This window comes from Maylandia zebra, linkage group LG11 (genome assembly GCF_041146795.1).
Source record: "Maylandia zebra isolate NMK-2024a linkage group LG11, Mzebra_GT3a, whole genome shotgun sequence".
Taxonomy (NCBI): domain Eukaryota; kingdom Metazoa; phylum Chordata; class Actinopteri; order Cichliformes; family Cichlidae; genus Maylandia; species Maylandia zebra.
The window spans coordinates 7,730,780-7,753,212 of NC_135177.1; the positions used below are offsets into that span (position 1 = coordinate 7,730,780).

At 39.7% G+C, this 22,433-nt stretch overlaps 1 protein-coding gene across 1 annotated transcript in view; it reads right to left on the minus strand.

Annotated features, from left to right (window-relative positions):
- The window catches only part of kcns2 (potassium voltage-gated channel modifier subfamily S member 2), a 45,870-nt gene that overhangs the window by 18,500 nt on the left and 4,937 nt on the right, over positions 1-22,433 (minus strand). Inside the window, exon 2 of the transcript XR_013100759.1 lies at positions 15,297-15,467. The gene's annotated coding sequence lies outside the window, so the exon portion shown is untranslated. The remainder of the gene's footprint in view (positions 1-15,296; positions 15,468-22,433) is intronic.

Here is a 22,433-nt window from a genome sequence, read left to right on the forward strand (position 1 = left end):
TTAAATATGAAACCATTATGGATGCATTGTTGGTTTGAGACACTTCATTATACAGCAGGTGTATAATTAACTAGATCTGGGAATAATTCAGTTTCACGTTATTCTCTGCCTCGTCCTTCCTTTTGAAGCTCGTTGTGCTAATTGGAACAGCCAGCATGAATGTTGCATGTAACATCTGTGACTGTGGGAAGAAAATGATAAAGATTGGTCTTGTGTTGGTAGGGTGTGATGGAACTACTGTAACATCATGATCGCTACTATAAAATGTATCCAGGTATTTATACCTATTGTCAATACAGATAGTTAAAATCCACAATTTGCAAGAGTTCCTCAGTACAAAAGAGGAAAATAAACACCGTGAAAAAATAAAACAAATACAAAAGGAAGAAAATTGATCCCATCAAAAGTGCCATCATTTGATATGGATAACAATGATGTCGTAAAACTGGGGGGATTAGTTTTAAAAGATAACATGCAGTATTTCACTTTTCTGCAGTCACTTTATATAGAGAACTGGGTGAGTGACATAGAAATATTATATTTCATTGTATATGTACAGTATCAAACGGTTCAAGTTAGAGTCAGGATTCAGAGGTCACAGCAAAAAGGTGTTGCTGCCTCCACAACAGCTGTGATCAGTGTTCATTTTGTTCATTACACCCTTCTCTGTCAGCTCCTCAGCACAGACCGCCTGAGAATCATATAAACTCTAATCATGTAACAAATTCCCCTAATCTTCACAACTAAAGTGAGTTTATTTCTGTATATATTTTATATTATATTTATATTTATATTGTATATATCTGTATATATTCTCTCTCTCTCTCTCTCTCTCTCTCTCTCTCTATGTATATATATATACATAAATATATATATACTCTGCTTTTTTTTCCCTCACAAATGTTTGCTGAATTTGCAGGGGCTATTTGAAGCTTCTATGCTCAGCATTCTCCGTATGATTCATAACATAGAGGACATCCTGCTCACTGTTCATTGTTCAAAAATAAGACCTGTGTGAGTTGTAGTGAATAATAGCCACAGATCATTAGTCAGCTGGAACTGTGATGAAATATCGGTGAAGATTTTGGCAGATATGAAATACAGCAGCTGACCGTGTCATCTTAGACTTCATCCGAGCTCAGATACTTTTTTAGGCCCCTTATCCTGCTGAGTAACAGAAAAACATGTGCACATTAATCATCAGTACATCAGTGCTACGAGGTGCATTTCCATTAACACCATTAATCCATGTATAAAAACTGCAAAGTTTTTAATTTAGATAATGTTTCTAATCATTAGTAACGTTATTGTTGCTTTCTCATTAGTTTGTGTGATGTTTAACCTTTTAACTTTTTTAATCATATATAGCACTGTATAGTACTATACATATATAGTAAGTCTGTTTTACGGGCAGCTGACGCCTGTTCCCTTGTTATTTCATGCTGAATGACACAAACAGAAACTGATGTTGACTCTAATTTTAAATTTATACAGTCATGATAGAAAGAAATTATACCTCTGTCAGTTTTAAAGTTTCACATATCAAGACATAATAAAAAAGTATCCAGTCCTTATCAGGTCTTATGCGCTGTCTCATAGCTATTGAGAGAAAATCCCAATTCCATTTGGATGAGCTCGGCACACATAACATCTTAGGTGCTATAGAATCAAACCAGACGATAAGATCAACAAATAGTAAGCAGTGAGTCTAGACAAAACTAAAGAGTGAGCTAAACAGAGCATGCAGTGCAGAATCCAATTGGAAGTTAACCAATCGAGAGGTCACAGACTGGAGATGAACACTCAAGAGAAATATCTATGTGCTTTAGGAACCATAAGAGAATCTTTTACTCCAAGTGTCTGTTTGTCTTTCCACAGCTCTCTTCTGTTCTCTGCTAAGTGTAATATGACATGTTTTTATGTTATCAGATATACAGGAAATAGGTGATGACAGACCTGATCAATATTTGTTTTATCCAAGCAAAGAGCTTAAAAAAGTCACTCCAGCTAGCGATGGAGTGGGAAGCAGTTTCCTAGGGAACACGTCAGATTACAAGACTTTTCTTTCTGTGTATTGTGGGATGGTTGAATGTATGCAGCTGCAGTGATGAACTGACTGCCTCATGAACTGAAAGAGGTGCTGACATCCTATTTTTAAATGAATGAATGACCACTGAACTGGAATGCCTGTGGAGATCTACTGATGGGTAGTTGTTAGTGGAGGATGGGGCTAAGACCCAAAAGCCCAAAGAACAACTCTACGTACACATAAGTGTGCAGTATATTTTTGACAGGGCAATGTTGCCCTCAACTTGCCAGAAATGTTGTTGCAAAGCTTGAAAGCTACTATTCGTGCTATCCACCACATTTTTGGAATATATGCAACTAGAGATGGACCGATCCGATATTACGTATCGGTATCGGTCTGATACTGACGTAAATTACTGGATCGGATATCAGAGAGAAAAAAAAAATGTAATCGATCCATTAAATATCAAAAAAAGCACCTCACAAAATTTGCGACAGGGCGTAACTCGGCTCATAACTGTAGCACGTTGCAGCAGTACTTGTCACGTGATAGAGCGGCTGTGTGTATTTGTAGCCTGGCTACCAAACCAGCATTTCATCTCCGAGGAAGTGATCCCAGAGAGAAGTAAAGCAAGTGTGTAAGTTTATCTCTGAATGTTTGTAAAGCATTCCCACGTTAAGCTTAACAACCGATATATGGAGCGAGTGCCTCTGTCTCCCTCCCTCTCCTGCTGCTACTTCAATCAATGATCAGCTGATCGGCTTTTCTGTCGCGAGTCCATCTCTCTTGTTTGTTTTTGGCCCACTTTGCACCAGAAAGAGGAAACCAGCGGCTCAACAACAGCAGCACGTTTAACCTTGATGAGCTGTTGTTAGAATTTATTTAATATTACTTTCTACACCAGGATCTTTTTCTAGTAGCTGACGGCTGGTAAATGTGCAGGGGCGGATCTAGCAAAGTTTAGCCAGGGGGGCCGATAGGGCATGAACAGGGAAAAGGGGGCACAAAGACATACTTTTCTTTCTTATTCTCATTTAAAATGTCTAGTTTTTAATAAATAATTATCTGACACCCAAAGTTTTAATCTGATGTAAAATATATAGAAGTCCATTACTGTATATAGTAACTGTTAAGTCTAATATACCCTAGTAAGCTATAGTACTTTTTCCTTTGGGAAGGTACCATCTTTGCAGTCTGCAATTCTGTTGAAGAAAGATGTTGAATCTATTTAATTATTCTTGAAAAATAATTTATTTCTGTGCATTTTTTTCCACACTGCATCAAATTAAAGTTGATTACGTAGATTAAGCATCATGGGGCAGAGGGTGGGGGGTGGTTCCCTATTTTTTTTTTTGCTGGGAGTTTGCAACCCTATTAGTTAGGTTGCGTACTCTTTAAAATACCAGAATAGGAAGGATGGAGTAGGTTTAAGTTTATTAGATTGATCAGTATTGCTGAACTATGAAATATTTTGGGTGCAGTGTATTTTTTACATACAGGTATAACAGAATAGCTTTAGTGTTGTTGTTTATTTAAACTTGAGTATGAACTTATACAAAATGCAGCAAGATATTAAAAAAACAGTTTTATTGACTAAAAAACACACTATATCGGATTCATATCGGTATCTGCAGATATCCAAATTTATGATATCGGTACCGGACATAAAAAAGTGGTATCGTGCCATCTCTATATGCAACACAATGATCCTCTGACGACACATATTAGTGACTTCACTGCAATGAAGAAACAATTTAACCAGCATAAACACCAAATAGCACCACAAAAAATGTCGTCAGTGAGTGAAAAAATGGTTTGCTAGTTAGCATTGCCACCGGCTATAGCAATGTATCTTTTTACTGGCTTAAAACTGTTTAGTGGTCCCTCCATTTCCGCTAGATTAGCATCTTAGAAGAGTGCAGTATAAATGGTGGGATGAGAATTTGGTGGAAGAAATCAAATTAGCGCTGGTTTCAGGATAATCTTACTTGGGTAAAACTGATGTACGTCGTTCTGCTCTCACCTGCAGGTTTTGGTACTGGTTACAGATTCGGATACACCTTTGAAGAAGTGTGTTTAGCCAATGTTATTGTTCTTTATGGTCTTCAATGTTGTGAAATAGTTGACTGTGACTGTTTAATCACAGAGCTGAAGAAAATATCCGTGTGTCTCCGTACAAGTACAGCAGGTTCTGCCAGCCCCTCAGTCAGCCAGGACTGGTCAGGACACACTAAGTTATTCCAGCCAGAGGGCACAGATGGGCAGAGGCGGGCAAAGATAGATTTTAATAGCATATTGATTTTGCAGACCTCATCAAGCTGCTCTCCTCCGGTGCTTCTGTTCTGCCTAATTTGTTTGGAAACGAGGGATCAGAAAGTGACTCATCAAAACATACAGCGTTCTCTGTCTGGGAGCAGAGAACCACCACCCCTTAATTCATCCTTGATCATCATTTTCTATTCATTTCAGTTCTCTGTCTAGTTAAACTGTACAACATGCTAACAGCTCAAGCCGCATGTCATATTTCATGTTGTCATGATCAATATTTATCAGAATAACTGTATCTCAGGCACGAACAATCCAGCTATGATTCCTTGCAAATGCCCTTTTGCTAAAAAAAAAGAAAGTAGTATTATGTCAATACAAATTCTTTTTTTGTAAGAATCAATATTATAGGCCCATGTCCTTTGTGCCAAAAATGTCCTTTCATGCTCTCATTCCTGGTATCTGCATGCTTCTCTAACCCACAGGGAAAGAGGCTTCCCTACCTAGCAATATTAAATCTTCTCAATTATATGGTTGGGCTGCTGCCGGTTGCTAGTCTTGGAGAGGGCCTATTGTTTTGATGAAAAATGTAATCAAGATACTGTCTTTCACTCTCAGCGGTTGCCTTCTTGGCACGTCCCTTTGGAAAAACTATGAAAAAAGAGAGGTGGCTGATTAACTGTCTTTCTGCCCTAACTGCTGCCAAGCACACGTACGAATTGCATGTGCTGCATTCTTGAAGTGCACACTGCATACTTTATATATGCATATATTTAGACCTGCTGGCCTATGCTCGTCTGGTTTGATTCTATGACCACCTCCACGGCTAGTCATTCTACACCAAAGTAATTGAGTAACAGATACACAATTAAATAACACTTTTCTTCACTGCAAACTATAGAAATTCATGTTGTTGTTCTTTTAATAATGTGTCCAAAAAAGAAGGACCTTTCTTGTAAATTAACAAAAACTTGATGATATAGGATTATTTTTCTGTAATTTTACAGATTTATTTCTTACAGTTTAAACCCAAAGAGTCATGCTGAAAGATTTCTTTCATGTACTACAGCAGAATTTCATTATCATAAGGAAAAACGGAGACAGACTGTTGCACTTCTCTTTCTCTTATTAAGATTTAAATGTATAATTAAACTTCTTTTCACTGACAGAAAGCAGAGCTTGACTGATCAGGCTCACTTAAGATTAAACTAAAATGAGTTTGGCAACCCTGCTTTCTCATATGCTTCTGCTGACATTCATACTTGCATGCAGATTTAAACAATGCCATACAACATATTAATGGCAACACAATGACAAATGATTATATTCATCCATCCATCCATTTTCTTCTGCTTATCTGGGGCCGGGTCGCGGGGGCAGCAGCCCAAGCAGAGAAGCCCAGACCTCCCTCTCCCCAGCCACCTCCTCCAGCTTGTCCAGAGGAACACCAAGGCGTTCCCAGGCCAGCCGAGAGATATAATCTCTCCAGTGTGTCCCGTGTCTGCCTCCTCCCTGTGGGACATGCCTGGAAAACCTCACCCCGGAGGCGCCCAGGAGACATCCTTGTCAGATGCCTGAACCACCTCAACTGACTCCTTTCGATGTGGAGGAGCAGCAGCTTTACTCTGAACCCTTCCCGAATGGCTGAACTTCTCACCATATCTCTGAGGGAGAGGCCAGTTAGAGCTAGTAACAAATATTTAAATACTTCTGTAGATGTATTTAATTTCTTCAGTAATTTAGTTCACTAGTTTGTATCAGTCATTTTACACCTTCTTTTATATGAATATATAACCGTGAATTCAGCATTTTTGGCTCACATGTTAGATTAGACATTTAAACATACAATGTATCAGTTTCATCATTGTATTCTGTTAAAAAATGAAGTATGTGTTACACAAAGTGGTGGCTGATATTGCCATTCAAGTCATTTTCAAGCTTGTTTCACCTGTTCACCTCCTAGGACCTGGCGTCCACATATGTGGACATCACATTTTGGGTTACTTAGACCAAAATACTCAATTTTGCTCTACAAGGGCCTAATATCCACTTACGAGGACATTATACTGCTACTGTTCTATCGAAATTTAAACGAATATTCTCATATGTGGCTCTCATTTTTCTTAGAAACAAAAATCAGCCACTGGCAGGGAGTGTGGTGAGGGGAGATAGGCCTCCATACCTCGGAGAGCCTGAGATGTACCCAGAGAGGTGGAGTCTAAGACCCAAGCTGACATATAGACACAGACGAACAGGCGCACGCAGACACAAACGTGCATTCCCACCCCCATATACACAAACAAATACTCAGCACTCACTCGACGCGGAGACAGACACAAATAGACACTGTGCACACATTCACACTCCCCAAACATACTCTATATCCCAGGTCTGGGTACCCCTGCCCCCAGATCGGCAAACTGTACTCGGACCCAGGAGATGTAACCCTTCTCTCTGGGGTGGAGGAAAGCAGACCACCTCCTTATCTGCAGTAGCAGGGAGGACCCGCATCCCAGACCCCAATCCGACGGCCAGCACCTCCTCCCAGCCCCCCAGCCCCAACTGATGCCCTCAGACGTTGGTGTGTTGATGGTTCTTTGTGTCTGGGGCTGGGCGCTCATGTATGTACCGACTCACTCCTGGTGGCCGATTGGTGGGGCCTGGCGCCTGTGGCCCGGCTGGGCCCCTTCCGGGGGGTAGGGTGACCTCAGGCCTCTGACCTCTGGGCCTGGGGCCCGGTCCTCTCTGGCACAGCTGGCTGCCGGCAGAGCCCGCTTGCACGTCACTGCAACCCTCTCTGGCTTCTGCTCCGTGGCTGCTGGGTGACCTCTCATTTGGGGTTCTCCTCAGCTCTTCCCAGGAGGGTGGCACGATTGCCCCCCTGGTGGTCCTCCTTGGGTCCTCGTATTCTGGGGCCTCTGGATGTCTGGGGCCTGAATCTCCTCCATACCTGCTTCATGCCCTGGGGGACGGGGCTATGGCTCCCCACACTCCCTAGCAGATCGTTACATGGAGAAACCTTTTGAATACAAGCGTGCTGATGCACACAGGTGTGCACACGAGTGTTCACAGACGCGGACTACACCTTTCTTGGCTGCTACCTCAAAGCACCTTGTGCGCTGTCGATCTTGCATACTGCACAATAACATATAATATTTAGTATCTACTGTTATCTACTGTTAGCTAGTTTATTGAGATGGTGTTGTATTTATTATGTTGCTCTTTTTTGTTTGTTTTCTCTTCTGTTTTTTCTTATCTCCATACAGGTGATCCAGGTGTTTTGTTTGTTTTTCTTTTTTCTTTTTTTCTTCCCCCCTTCCTCACCATCTCTATTTTTCTTTCTCTCCCTCTCTTTCTTTCATTCTTTCTCCCTGTCCTATCCCCCAGTCATGTCTGTCCCGTCTGTAACAACAGAAAATCAAATCAAATAAATACATAATTATAATAAAGGTCAATCAAATGGATCAATATGGCAAGGCCATGATAATCCACTTGGTAAAGTAAATCTGCTTGGCATCTTTCTTGCCCTTCAGGCAACAATTCTGATGGCTAAAGATCCAAACAGGACAGGCAGAAAGAAAAAAGAAAAAAAAGAAACAAAAATCAGGTAAAAAAAATCTGGTAATTCATTGTTTTTACATTCATCGGGTCCCAATATCAAAGAGAAATAAAAAATGCATGCCGTGGAAGAGTTTGGGTCTCAGGAGGTTAAGGAATAATAAGTGATTTTTGTTAAAATAATAGTGGTGCTGGCTGAGGTGTTTCTGTGTGGAGTTTGCATGTTCTCCCCGTTTTTGTGTGGCTTCTCTGTGGGTACTCCGGCTTCCTCTCAGAGTCCAAAGACATGCATTTAGTGGGGATAGGTTAACTGATAACACTAAATTGCCCATAGGTGTGAATGTGAGTGCGAATGGTTGTCTGTGTGTTAGCCCTGCGACAGACGGGCGACCTGTCCAGGGTGTACCCTGCCTCTCGCCCTAAGACAGCTGGGATAGGCTCCAGGCCTCCCCCACGACCCTGAAAAGGATAAGTGGGGGAGAATGAATGGATGGAATAGTGGTGCTCTCTGAGAAGAGTGAAATTCTTGTCCAGGTTTATGGAGAGGTTGTTGAACAACCATTGGCTGATCCTGTGGATTCCTGTGTGGTTCATCTGTAAGCTGTGAAACAACTGATCAATCTCTGTGGATATCAGAGCAGCCAATTAAAGCCATGGAACAGAGATCCGTCCAGCTCTAGACAGCATGTCGATAGCTGTGACAAAGCAGTGACAGGCTGTGCCATTTTTAGGTCGATAATGCTCTAGATCTGCATGAACTCCCTGTGATAAAATGCTCCACATTTCTCCTCTAATGAGTCAGTCAGTCATTGTGTGTGTGTGTGTGTGTGTGTGATATTAGTAATATGCATTCTGACTTGTATTGGTGCTCAAAGCCCTTCTAATCAATTCCTGTTCACATAAGTTGTTTCTAAATACCAAAATAAAAATAAATTACCTTTTTCTAATGATTTGACTTAAATCAAAAATATCATGTGGAAAGATGTGAAGGAGTTCTCAAGTAAAGAGAAACGTAGTACTCAGAAAATCAGACTGCACTTGCAATAGGCTCTTTAATAATTTATCAGTTGATGTTGTTGATGACATGACTCTACAGCATTGAAACAATGCAATTTTTTGAAGATGGACTACAAAAAGTGCATCTTAGGCTTCCTCACCTCATGTGTTCGCATTGGGTTGTTCCATGCGGGTCGTATAAAAGCATAAAAGAAAGCAAAAACCCACTTCATTAGGCTTAAAGTTAAATAAAAAAGTAATATACAGCCTGTAAGGTTAAATTAAATCCTTGTCACACTGAGATTAGCCCCTCACACTTTCTCTTCTAGCTGGAGTGATGATCCGGTGTAAGACTATGGCTTTTAACATTTGTGATTGAAGTCAAATTAATCAGTGATAATCCTAAAGGCTGGCAATACAGCAAAGCTCAAACTGGGGAAATAACTAATACATACTAAATTATGGTAAACCTTGAATTCACTTTGATCATTTTAATATAGCGCTTGATATTTATTCATGCAGCATTTGCACACAGAAATCTGTTCTTCAAACAACACAACAACTTTCTAAGAAGCAGAGTTTATTACAGCAGCATAATGTTCAGAGTTCACCTGATGTGGCCTTTCACTGGAGATTCAAAACATATCAGCAGGATATGGCATAAAACAGAAAACAGATTACTAACTAATATTCAGTCATGTTTACAGTTTGCTTTCATTAATGGCCTAATAGTGCTTGTAATGGAGAATAGGGATTCCATTAACCTACATTTTTACTAGTTCATCAATGACTGATACTGGAAGCTAAGTATACACACATTTATTGTTTGGTGATTCTTTACTCAGTTTATTTGATATTCTGGGAGTATTAGCTTAGTGAGTTTATGGAAGGTGAGGGAGCAGAGGTGGACTGGCTGTCCCACCTGTGTTGGAAAATAAAATAATCATAACTCTTCACACGGTCTAATTATTTGTCTTGTAAGACTAAATTCTGTGTTACATAGTTTGTTGTGGAGCAAAAAAGTTCAAGGAGCTCAGTGTGCTAGCCGTATATCTTCTTTATTTTTATACAGTATAGTCCAGTGCATTTTATGTTTAAGAAAGTTATCTGTATTGATAATAATTTAAAATTTGCAATACTTCTTAAAAGTATTGTGTAATGGAAGCATGCACAAGGTTAAAAAAGCACCGGTCTTAGTACAGAACTTGGTGGAAGTCACAAGCTCTGAGTGACTTTTGTTTTCATGGAAAACTTTTTTTGTGAATTGGTGCAAAGAGCTACAGGAGCCTCCCTGAATCATGACCTTTTTCAGAGAGGCAGCAGTTAGCCTGCAGCATAATAAACAATATCAACTTATGTGGGAGTTAAGTCAACACAGCTGCCCTCCGTTGTATTGGCCTTTGTAAAGTTAATACCAATATTAATTTAAATGTGGTTGGTGCATTTTCAGGTGGGCATTAACTGTTATGTAATAAAATGCTGTCAGGATCTGCAACACTTTAAGTTCACCCAGTATATTTACAATTTCTTCATTAACACTGACAGGTTAGCCAATATGAATTATTCTCATTTAATTGTCCCATTTAACAGCTTCACTTTAAGTAGTGGTATTCATTTTCATTATGTTCATATGAATGACCTCTCTAGCTTAGGTGAATGGGGAGCAGACACAGTGTGTAAGGAAGCAGCTTTAGAGAATGCAAGTCTGCCTCCGTGTTGTCAGAGCTCACGTAGGTGGGATTCAGGCTGTCTCTCCTTTTAAACCAGGTTTTCCAAAACAAACATCTCAAATTGTCTCTACATAACTGTCTGTGAATTATCTGTAACATTAAAAAAATGATCTGACACTCTAGATTTGACATGCAATTCAAAAAGTCACCAGACCAATTCGCTTACAAAAAGTGTGTCACTGATCATAAAATGTGGATTTTATGATTCACAAAGAATTAAGTGATGGAATGGTTGACCCCATTCAGTGGACTTCACCTTCTGCAGTACAACGTGTACGACCCCTACAACCCCTCAGAGACCCTGATCAAATTTGTAAATGTATGACTTTTCACCAACTCAAGACATTGACTTTTTTAAAACTCATTATAGAATTTTACCCTCTGATACACCGCATGCTTTAATCCTCTGACCTTTTTGCCCGGTTGACTTGGATCTGTTCTTTACTCTTTCCATTCCTCCATGCAAAGTGAATAGTGTAGTTTGTAATTGTCTGTATTGATTATAGCATGTTGTGTCTGTCTTGCATGATAGGATTCTAATTATTCCCAGCAGCCTTGAGCTGAAAATTAGCACTGACACTGTGACTACAGTAACTTCAACTCGTAATGACTGCACTGTCTTGGAAGAGTGTACAGGTTGTGTGCCGTATTCATCTATTTATTCATCCAGAATGAGTTGACTAGTGCTATTTTGTAGCAGCGCCCTGAATTACACCTTGTGGGTAACCCCACAGCTGAGCATATTTCTAACGCTGTTTGATTTTTTCTAAAAGCAACTCTTTGACCATTAAGGTTGGCTTTGTGTCTGGTTATCACAAATTAGTCACACACTTCCAGATTATATTCAAACAACCTCACAATGAGAATCACTGCAACCCTTATGAACTGATAAAGCCAATGCTACTTTGTGTCAATTCTTCCCAGTGTTCTACTTAAGAAATCTTCAAAATATGCAGAAAACATCTCATGTTATTGTGATCAGGCAATGAAACATTAAGCTAATAGCACAGTATTATAAAGTAGCAAGGAATTGACCTCAACGGCTTTTATAGCTCAAAATTGTGTGCCTTCGAATGTATGCCTTCAACCCTACAATTACATGTAAAAAATTTAAAATGCAAGCTTAGGTAGTGGCTGAAGAGAAAAGCTGTCAGGATAATCTCCAGAGCATGCTGCTATAAACCCTGAAGCAGCGTCTTCTGCAAATGCCACTGAAAGCAGTACCACGGACATGAGTGTCATCCTCTCATTGGTTTGTGTAATTATTCTACAAAGGTGTCACATTTAATTTGACAGTGATACGACGGTGTTTGGGAATGCTGTGCACAACATCCAGAACTTCTACAGCTTAATTGCGGCTCTATTTATGAGAACATATTTGTTGTTACTAATTGCAACTCTTACATTTTAATTACACTGAGCTAAATTAGCTTTGCTAGTTGAGCTCATTGTTGTGAAAAACTTGTCATTCAAAGACAATATTATCAGCTCCAAAAGATTTTAAAGCTTGGTTGCAGCTGCATACTCGAAAACACTTTTCTGAAGCAAAATGGACTACACTGTAAAAGACTTCATATTTTATAAGCATTTTAATTATTACTAGGATTGTTATTGGACAGTAGAAATGAAAGGGAAGTCTTGGAATAAAAACTTGATAAATTAAGTACGTAGTAACAATATTGCCTTGTAAATGAATAGAAAAGAGTGAAGAAAGTCAGATGACATAAAAACAAAGGCCTGTTGTTGAGCATTTAACGGCTATATACTTTTAGTCTGCTTTCACATTGTTTTAGTTTTATGTAAGTATCAAGTATTATGGCATGGGATATGCATTTATTTACTTTAGCAACTTCACTCATGTTTTCATCTGGTTATTACAGAATTTGCATGATACTGTGTTATGGCCTAGTTAAAAGTTTAATAAATTGAAAAAAAAAATTATTTTTACTCATAAACATTGATTAGAGTGTAATTACTTCTTCAGACAAATTGATGCATTCTCATGAACTTAGAATTTATCCATTAAAAATACACAGATGAGGGCGCTGGTTTGTGGAAGACACTGTTGCGACGCTATCTTGAATACAATGGGTGAGATGGACGGCACTGTTCTGCCTAATTGGGTTTTATGTATGTGGCTAAATATTGAAAATTTGTAGTATGCTTGTAGCACACAAAAACATAAATAAATATAATATAAAAGTATAAATAAGTTATTTTAACCCCGATATTGTCGCAATTTTTTATTGGCAGCAGCTTAGATATGCAACACTCCCATGTCCGTCTCAATCTTCCAGGTAAGGAAATTCCAGAAATCCCATTTTCAGCTGGAAAATGCAAAGTCCAGATGAAAAGAACCAGCTTTCTTGGAGTCAGCTAACCAAAAATACCATCTGATTATAAGTTTTGTTAGGCTCAAGTCTCCTAAAAATCACACTTTCCCTTTAATAAATAGTGTGATTCTATGAGAGTTTGTTTGTTTGTTCAAACAAAGTTTTATTAATGCTGGCTAACAGTAGCTAACAGTGGCTAACAGTAGCTAACAGTGGCTAACAGTAGCTAACAGTGGCTAAAACAGCAGTGCTTACTGACATCGACGTTTAGGACATCCTAAACAACCCGTCTCCGTATCGATGGCATCAAACAGAAGTGACCTTCACTGACTTAAATCACCTTGTATCGATACTTTCAGCTGAAAATATGGTCACATACTGTATTGCTGATATATATGTATAGCTGAGGTAAACTGCTGACTGACAGCCTACACTCGTCACAGATGAAAGGTGGCCAGATTGTTTGTCCTGGAGTTACACTTTCAAAACAAGTTACTTTTGGCTTGACATATTTGAGGCGAGTTATTACTTCACACCACTGCGAGCCTTCAAACATCAAACCGATTTGAACCTTAGCAGTAACGCGTGCAATGCAATCCTGTTTGTGTATTAATCACCAGAGGATGTCACAAAAAAAGAGATGAAAGAGGCAAAACCTTGTACAATAGTCAAGGGTTATAGTGGGCTGCTTTTATTTTGTTTTATTTATTTTTTTGGCACAACACCGCAACAACCGCAGGTGTCCATAAGTTGCAGTTGGACCACTCAGTCAAAATTATTGTGAGTTGTGATTCTTTTCTCCACGATGAGCCATTTCAACCGATTTGAGGTATTTTTTTAGGCTACTCATTTTCCTGTTTAGAGTCAAAGTCACCCGCGACAATGCAGGAAACAGAAAATAGAGATTTTTTTTTCACTACTTAGAATTAAAATTTAGGCTAAAATAAAAATTGTATTCCCATGTATTATATTATTTATCATTACATTAATATAACAAAAATAGCTGGCACCTTGAGACAACTGTTGTTGTGATTTGGTGCTATATAAGTAATTGAACTGAAATGAATTGAATTGAATAGAAGCACGTCCTCCGAAGAGCTACTTTTTACTTTCTTACTTTGAGTACATTTCATGAATCAGTACTTCAGCGTTTACTGGAGTATTTTTAAACACTCTTATTTGTACTTCTACTTCTATGTCTGTACCCCCCGATCCACACATATAGTGGTTACAACCTGCCACTACCAACTGCCATACCTTACATTTATCAGAAGACGCACATCAACTTGACTTACAGCAGAAATAGTGAGTTGTTGTGAAAAGACTGCTATATTTCTCCACAGGAACTCCCTGCCTGCCTGAAGTTTTTCCTTTTTCAGTGCGACAAGGAAAAGATGACAGAAAAAAAATGACATTAGACTGAATGGATGGGTAATTAGGTTCATGGTGAGGGTGTGTCTAGAAACCTTTACAGTTCAAGATGCAGCTGTTCAAGATGATGTGTTCTCTTTTTAAAAGGTTTTTGAAAGCATTGGCTGAGGTTTCCTGAAATGAGTACACACCTACTAAAGATTTGAAACCTATAACTTAAGTGTTAAAAAAAAATAGTGAAATGGGAAGGAAAATAACAAAACGTTCTGAAAAATATGAAAAAGAAGAGGAATTAAGAGCAATACAAGTGATTTTATGGCTAAGTGTGTGACAATGAGTGAGAACAGCATTTTTGAAAAGAAGAAAGCACAATTGCAGTGATGGGGGAATATACTTTAGATCCTTTCTGTCTTTGCTTCCTCCCATCACGTCTGAAGGAGGGGATGAGTCCTTAGCAGAGTCTACACCATATCAGCCGTGACAGAATGTCATTAACTCCACACCCACTCAGATGTCATTCTCTTTGTTGTGTTTTGAGCCCAGTGGCACCACCAGACAGAAGCAAATAGATTCATGCCCCTGGATAAAAGAAAATCTGATTCCTAGCTGACTGATGGAGTAAAGCCTTTTCCTGGCATCCACAACAAAGTGTGCTTTCTGAGGAAATATCAGCCATCCATCACCATCTCCACAAGTCTGAGAAGCTAAATTAATGGTGACCTTATGAGTGAATGCATGAGAGTCCTCTCCTGGGTCTGACTGGGAAAAGGTGTATGCGTGTGTGTGTGTGTGTGCGTGTGTGTGTGTGTGTGTGTGTGTGTGTGTGTGCATGCGTGCATTTTAAGTACTAAAAAGTGTCCATGAAAGAATAATGAGCTCCTCCAAATGATGCATCAGTCCCCAGTGGCTCTGAGATACAGAGTAATCCAATCTTTTACGCAAGGAATATTGGTGTGACATTTCAGCAGAAAGCAATCGCCACCATCTGTTTCAAACAGACAGCATTGCTCCCACCTGTGGTCCCAAGAGCGCTGGTGAGAGCATCACGACAGTCTCCCAGAAGGTGGGTTGCTTAAAGGACTGCAGAGGTCCTGTTGTTGTGTCTTCACTCCACTGCACTCTCCTTAAGCCTCGACACAGGCTGGGCTATGGGTACTCAGTGCGTCGCTGCACACAGAGATGTGACTGGAATACAGAATACAACAGTGTTATGGAGGAAAGCTAATCCAGAACCAGAACCAGCATATTTAGAAATGTTGCAGTGGACACACCAGCTGAACAGCGGCGGTCTCTGTGGGATCGAGTTTACTTAGGTGTGTTTGCTCAAATGGAGTTGACATGCAGCCCAGACTAATAGATTAGAAGGGCCTGGGTGAGCAAATCTCTCTGTCTCTTTCTCTCCATTGCTCCCTTTTCTTCCCCACCAGTGAGCCTATTTGATGTGACAGAGCTTGGAAGTTTGGATTTTGAACTTGACTGTGTGACTGTGTCTGCAGTGCCAAGGACATTATTTTGCAGTTAAATAAAGGGACTTTTGCCCCTTTTATTTGGCTGCACACTCTCTATGACACATCAGTTCATTATGATTTGTAGCATATGGTTTATGTTGATTTTAAGTCAAGATAATGTTTATGAAGCAGCTCGTAAAACCACTTTAACAACTTTTATACTGTTACAACCTCCATAAAAAAATTCTAAAAGCACAATAAAATATATATATATGCATATACTATTCCACACTCACATTAGCAGTTACAGTATTTGGCTCATAGGAAGCTATAATGATCCATAATGGGAAGCTATCCATCTGTATTCTTCAGCTGTTTTCTCATATTCACACCCCTGTTGCCTCCAGTGGGATTGCAACGAACACGAAGCAGCATCTCCCAGCTGGTCCCTCTTTCATCATAGGTTGCTGAATCACCCACATCCACTGTAACAAAACCTTCTCACACTCATTATATCCCTTGTTTGTTGAGTCTGTATGTCCTCCACTTGTCACTAGATAGATAGATAGATAGATAGATAGATAGATAGATAGATAGATAGATAGATAGATAGATAGATAGATAGATAGATAGATAGATGGTTGTGTAAAAAAACGTTGACATATTTGCCGTTGTAATCTACAATATAAATGTTTGTCGCACTACCCCTCAGAGCTAAAAACATCATTTAAATCCATATGCAGAATAATTTAATCACCAATTATGAAAATGATTTATATTATTCAGCAATAATAAATTATAACAACTTTGTAAGAGTGACTATACTTGCATATTACACTCTAATTTCCAGATATATCACTGTCATTCCAATACTATCATTTTCCATTACATCTAATTTACTGGGAAATAACTTTTCAGCTGTCTATTTGAAGTCAGTGACATTCAGTTTTGGGACAGCAAATAACTGCTAGCATCCGCTAATGTTCATATTAACTTAAATTAAACACATTCATTGCCTTGGGATAAAGAGGACAGTGTTTATTTGATAAATGAAGGTTTAAAATGGCAACAAGCTGTCTTTTAAAAAAAATAAACAACACAGAAACCTTTTGACCAACAATTGCCAGCTGTGACTAACATTTATTGGACATAAAGAATCATAGGGCACCTCTACATTTACCTTGGCACACAAACCACCTACACTAGTAGCTAACCTGAGATTAGTTAAAATGAAAAGTATACAGCCACTCCACCAAACGCAGAGAGGCAGGCCAAAGCTCAGTTTGTTTCTATAATCAGTCTCATTTAGCCAGCGCGGTCCCCACAGAGCAGCTGCAGCACAGTATAATTCTAACACAGGTGGATTTCAAAGGCAATTAAGCACACCAGACAAGTTACATCGCTGCATTTATAACAAATCTGGCAATTATCACCATTCCCTAACATGATGGTGGGATGAATGTAGCCCTTAGTATTTAGCAAGTTGATGATCCAGTAAGATAGATGGAGCAAAAGCGGATTTAAAAAGAGAAAAGGGCTGCCATACTTGTGAACAGAAATAGACTCATTATGCTATTATATTCACATCATGTCTCACAATATGCTATCACGGCCCCTGTTATTTTCAGGAAATCAGTTTTCATGTCGCACTCCTCGCATGTTGTGTGTGTTGTCTCTTGACAACTGCTCTGATGACACATTCCACCAACAGCTGAAATTTTCTTTTTGTCCGTGATCTGTATTCGTGTCTTTTTTTCTTCGTCTCCTCTCGTTGAGTCAAAACACATATTTCCTTGTGCCTGTGGCCCTGACTGACGTAAGTCATTCCACCATTTCTTTGTCTTTATTTAAAGTGAAGAATAGCTTTAGTGCCTCTATGCATCTTACAGATAGTTTTCACCACGCTGTCAAAAGCCTGTGGTTGAAGAAATCTCAGTAGCCATGCACATTCATTCACATTTTCTATGTTATTGATGCAACATTTTCCACATAATTGTTTTGTTTTTGTTTTTTCTAAAAGTGCACACATGAGATGTCAAGGTTTTCTCAAGGTGTTACTGACGTCATCCTGTTGGGCTCAGGTGGACTGGCACCCAGGCTCTCAGACACCCTCCTGTTCAAGCTTTACAAATCAAACTGTCTACACCCATGTCCCTGGCACGTCCCTGAGGAAATTGATTATGGAAGGAAGAAGTGGCACACGCATGCACGCACACAAACACACACTAACTCTGCACATACTTGAAAAAATACGTGGCCACACAAGCACATAAAGAGACACAGACAGAAAAGTAATCTATATGTATCTCCTCTGACTTTGAACTTTGAAAAAGTCCGATTGAGTCTGTCTTTTTGACTGGACCCCTTGTCTCCCAGATCCAGCTGTAATAATGGGTTCAATCTAACTCTGTCACCTACGGGAGTTGCTGTGCCTGAGGAACAGCTGTAGTTTAATTTACCTTGAGCTGTGTATGTGTATTGACATTAATGTTCTTGCATTTCTGCATGTTAGGAGACTTTCCGTTTCTATGTGTTAATGAGAATATTCATTGTCTTCCCTCATCAATAGCCATTGGGAGACGGTGCCTGCATACAGAGATGCCATCTCACGCTGAGCTTTTTTGTGTTAGCCATCGCTTTATTGGGTTTCTCACTACCAGGGCCACTGATTTAGCCACACTGCTACTGAAATGCAGTGTTGCACTACAGGCAGAGAGAAGTGTAGTGACATGTGTGAATTATGAGTCAACAGAAATTAAGGCATTGTCTGTGTGCCTGTGTGTACATGCATATATGTGTGTCTGTTTTTCCAAGACCTCTTTTTAGACCTGGATGATTTCATGCATGATATCATAGGTGTGTGCAGTCTATTACTGTGGTTCTCAAAGGCCTTTGGGGTAATTACACAGAGCTGCCTTCCAGGGAATCTGCAGCATATGAAAAATGATGTTCAGTGTGCTGTAGCTCTAGTAGAAGAATCCATGGCCTGGCTGGAAAAGTAGGGATGTGCGCAGATGGTCATATAAATGAAAAGTTTCTGGAAATATCCAGGAATGGATATAATAATAAACAAAAACTACAGCACCGCTAGAAGCCATATTTTTCCGTTTGGCTCTGTGAAATCTCTCAAATGTCAGATTTGCTCTTGAAAAGTCCTGAAATAAACAGCATGTTCTAATTAAAGTGTTTTCCTCTCAGTGCTGCCTCTGTGCCATCCTGGCAAAACTGCCAAGGTACACCATTACCCTTCTTGGCTGCGGAGAACAAAACTGCATTTACAGTCCTTTCAAGCTCTTTAAACAAGACAAGACATGAGGCTCCAATAAAAATGTGGGAATTGATTTTCATAACAGTCTTTGGTAAAAGGTAACACTCCCCGGGTGTTTGATTGGCCCATTTTGTGCTATTCATTAAAATTCAGTGGGAACACCATTGTGATTTAAATCCAGAAACATCTGTCTCTGTGGATGAGTCACTTAACAGTAGCAGACTGAAGACTCTGTTAAAAAGAAGACACATTGATGGGTTGTCTTTCAGAAGTGGTTATTTTAGTGATTGAGAGTTTTCCGGTGGAGGACCAGCACCAGTTAAAGTAGCACAACATTTTGTGTAAGGTCACAAATCGTTATGATGTTATATATTTTTCAGAAATGTTCATTTAGGCTTCAGGAGAATGAATATAATCCAAGGTTGCAACAGTCTAGAATAAACTGAAATAATCTGACTGACATATTTTGTGTGTGTTAATTACTCCATGTGGAAAAAGCAACAAGGAAGCTTAAAGGAATTAAGATGACAACAGTCGGTTCAATGCACTTAGTAAGGTAAGGTAAAGACGCTACAATAATACAGTGAAAACCCCAACTATCAGAGGACCCTCTATGAGCAAGCACTTGGTGACAGAGGGAAAGAAAAACGCCGTTTTAACAGCAAAAACCTCCAGCAGAAGCAGGCTCGGGGAGGGGCAGCCGTCTGTAGCGCTGCCTTAGTGGAGGATTTTTAAACTGCAAAAAACCTAAGCTTTAACATATTTGTGATAATTTGGTGTAAACTTGGTGTATTTGTGTTGGTACTTGGTTTAAATTGTAGCTGGTCCATAGAGAGTCCATAAATTCACTACCAGTTAAATTCTAGAAGTAAGTCTACAAATTTTGTTCTTCAATTGCATTTTTTGTGGCTTTTTAGGACTCCACAAAAAGGAAACGATTAAAACTAAAATGTAGTCTCAAAATTAAATGTCAGCAGAGTTCATAATGCAGAGTCCAAACATGAAAAATATCTCCCTATTATTTCCCACAACCCCGAAACATCAGTTTGATTACAATTTCTAATCCTTTCATTAAAAAAACAAACAAAAAAAAAAGCAATCAGCCATCCTTAACCATTACCTGGGTTTGATGTTATCATGAGATCTGTATGTAATAATTAGCTATGCTGCGATCCATGTAATGAAAGATTATTTTTGGAGATGTTCACAGATCACACATGGTGGGAAGTATGGAGGGAGAAAGAAACATGCACGCAGAAAAGATCCAATCTTCCCACACTGTTTAAAGCAAACGGATAGTAGCAGATGGTAATGTGCAACAACACGGAACGCCTGCTTAGTAACAGAGTTTTATTTCACCAATACAGAGCAGCCTGGAGATGAGCCTCGTGCTGCCAGCTTCGATAAGTTCCCCATTAGACTCGCTGTGTGGTGTGTTTGTGTACAGTACGTTTGCACATGCACACTGGGAAGCACGTACACCATTTAGTTCTGATTCCCTGTCGGCGCTGCATTAATAAGCATAATATTCTTCCCAGATTTCCACAACCTTTTTTATGCTCATCTTCTCTTGTCTTTGTTCACAGCTCGTGTGAAAGGAACCAAATGAGCATGCTCATTTAACTTTATAAGAAGCTCATTTACAGTGGGGCAAAAAAGTATTTAGTCAGCCACCGATTGTGCAAGTTCCCCCACTTAAAATGATGACAGAGGTCAGTAATTTGCACCAGAGGTACACTTCAACTGTGAGAGACAGAATGTGAAAAAAAAATCCATGAATTCACATGGTAGGATTTGTAAAGAATTTATTCGTAAATTAGGGTGGAAAATAAGTATTTGGTCACCTCAAACATGGAAAATCTCTGGCTCTCACAGACCTGTAACGTCTTCTGTAAGAAGCTTTTCTGTCCCCCACTCGTTACCTGTATGAATGGCACCTGTTTGAACTCATCATCTGTATAAAAGACACCTGTCCACAGCCTCAAACAGTCAGACTCCAAACTCCGCCATGGCCAAGACCAAAGAGCTTTCGAAGGACACCAGGAAAAGTATTGTAGACCTGCACCAGACTGGGAAGAGTGAATCTACAATAGGCAAGCAGCTTGGTGTGAAAAAATCAACTGTGGGAGCAATCATCAGAAAATGGAAGACATACAAGACCACTGATAATCTCCCTCGATCTGGGGCTCCACGCAAGATCTCATCCCGTGGGGTCAAAATGATCATGAGAACGGTGAGCAAAGATCCCAGAACCACACGGGGGGACCTGGTGAATGACCTGCAGAGAGCTGGGACCAAAGTAACAAAGGTCACCATCAGTAACACACTACAACGGCAGGGAATCAAATCCCGCAGTGCCAGACGTGTTCCGCTGCTGAAGCCAGTGCATGTCCAGGCCCGTCTGAAGTTTGCCAGAGAGCACATGGATGATACAGCAGAGGATTGGGAGAATGTCATGTGGTCAGATGAAACCAAAGTAGAACTTTTTGGTATAAACTCAACTCGTCGTGTTTGGAGGAAGAAGAATACTGAGTTGCATCCCAAGAACACCATACCTACTGTGAAGCATGGGGGTGGAAACATCATGCTATGGGGCTGTTTTTCTGCCAAGGGGACAGGACGACTGATCCGTGTTAAGGACAGAATGAATGGGGCCATGTATCGTGAGATTTTGAGCCAAAACCTCCTTCCATCAGTGAGAACTTTGAAGATGAAACGAGGCTGGGTCTTCCAACATGACAATGATCCAAAACACACCGCCCGGGCAACAAAGGAGTGGCTCCGTAAGAAGCATTTGAAAGTCCTGGAGTGGCCTAGCCAGTCTCCAGACCTCAACCCCATAGAAAATCTGTGGCGGGAGTTGAAAGTCCGTGTTGCTCGGCGACAGCCCCAAAACATCACTGCTCTCGAGAAGATCTGCATGGAGGAATGGGCCAAAATACCAGCTACTGTGTGTGCAAACCTGGTAAAGACCTATAGTAAACGTTTGACCTCTGTTATTGCCAACAAAGGTTATGTTACAAAGTATTGAGTTGTATTTTTGTTATTGACCAAATACTTATTTTCCACCCTGATTTACGAATAAATTCTTTACAAATCCTACCATGTGGATTCATGGATTTTTTTTTTCACATTCTGTCTCTCACAGTTGAAGTGTACCTCTGGTGCAAATTACTGACCTCTGTCATCATTTTAAGTGGGGAACTTGCACAATCGGTGGCTGACTAAATACTTTTTTGCCCCACTGTAAATCAGAAGTCCTTTGATCAAAAGGAACTCTTTTGATTTAATGATTAACATTGAAATAAAATAATAACCAAACCTTATTACCAAGTACACCTCTAAAAGCGTTGATGATTACATGTCAGACAAATTACAAGAAAAAAATAAATCTCCCTCTAATGCAACTGTTCCTTTCACAATGTTGAGTCACAG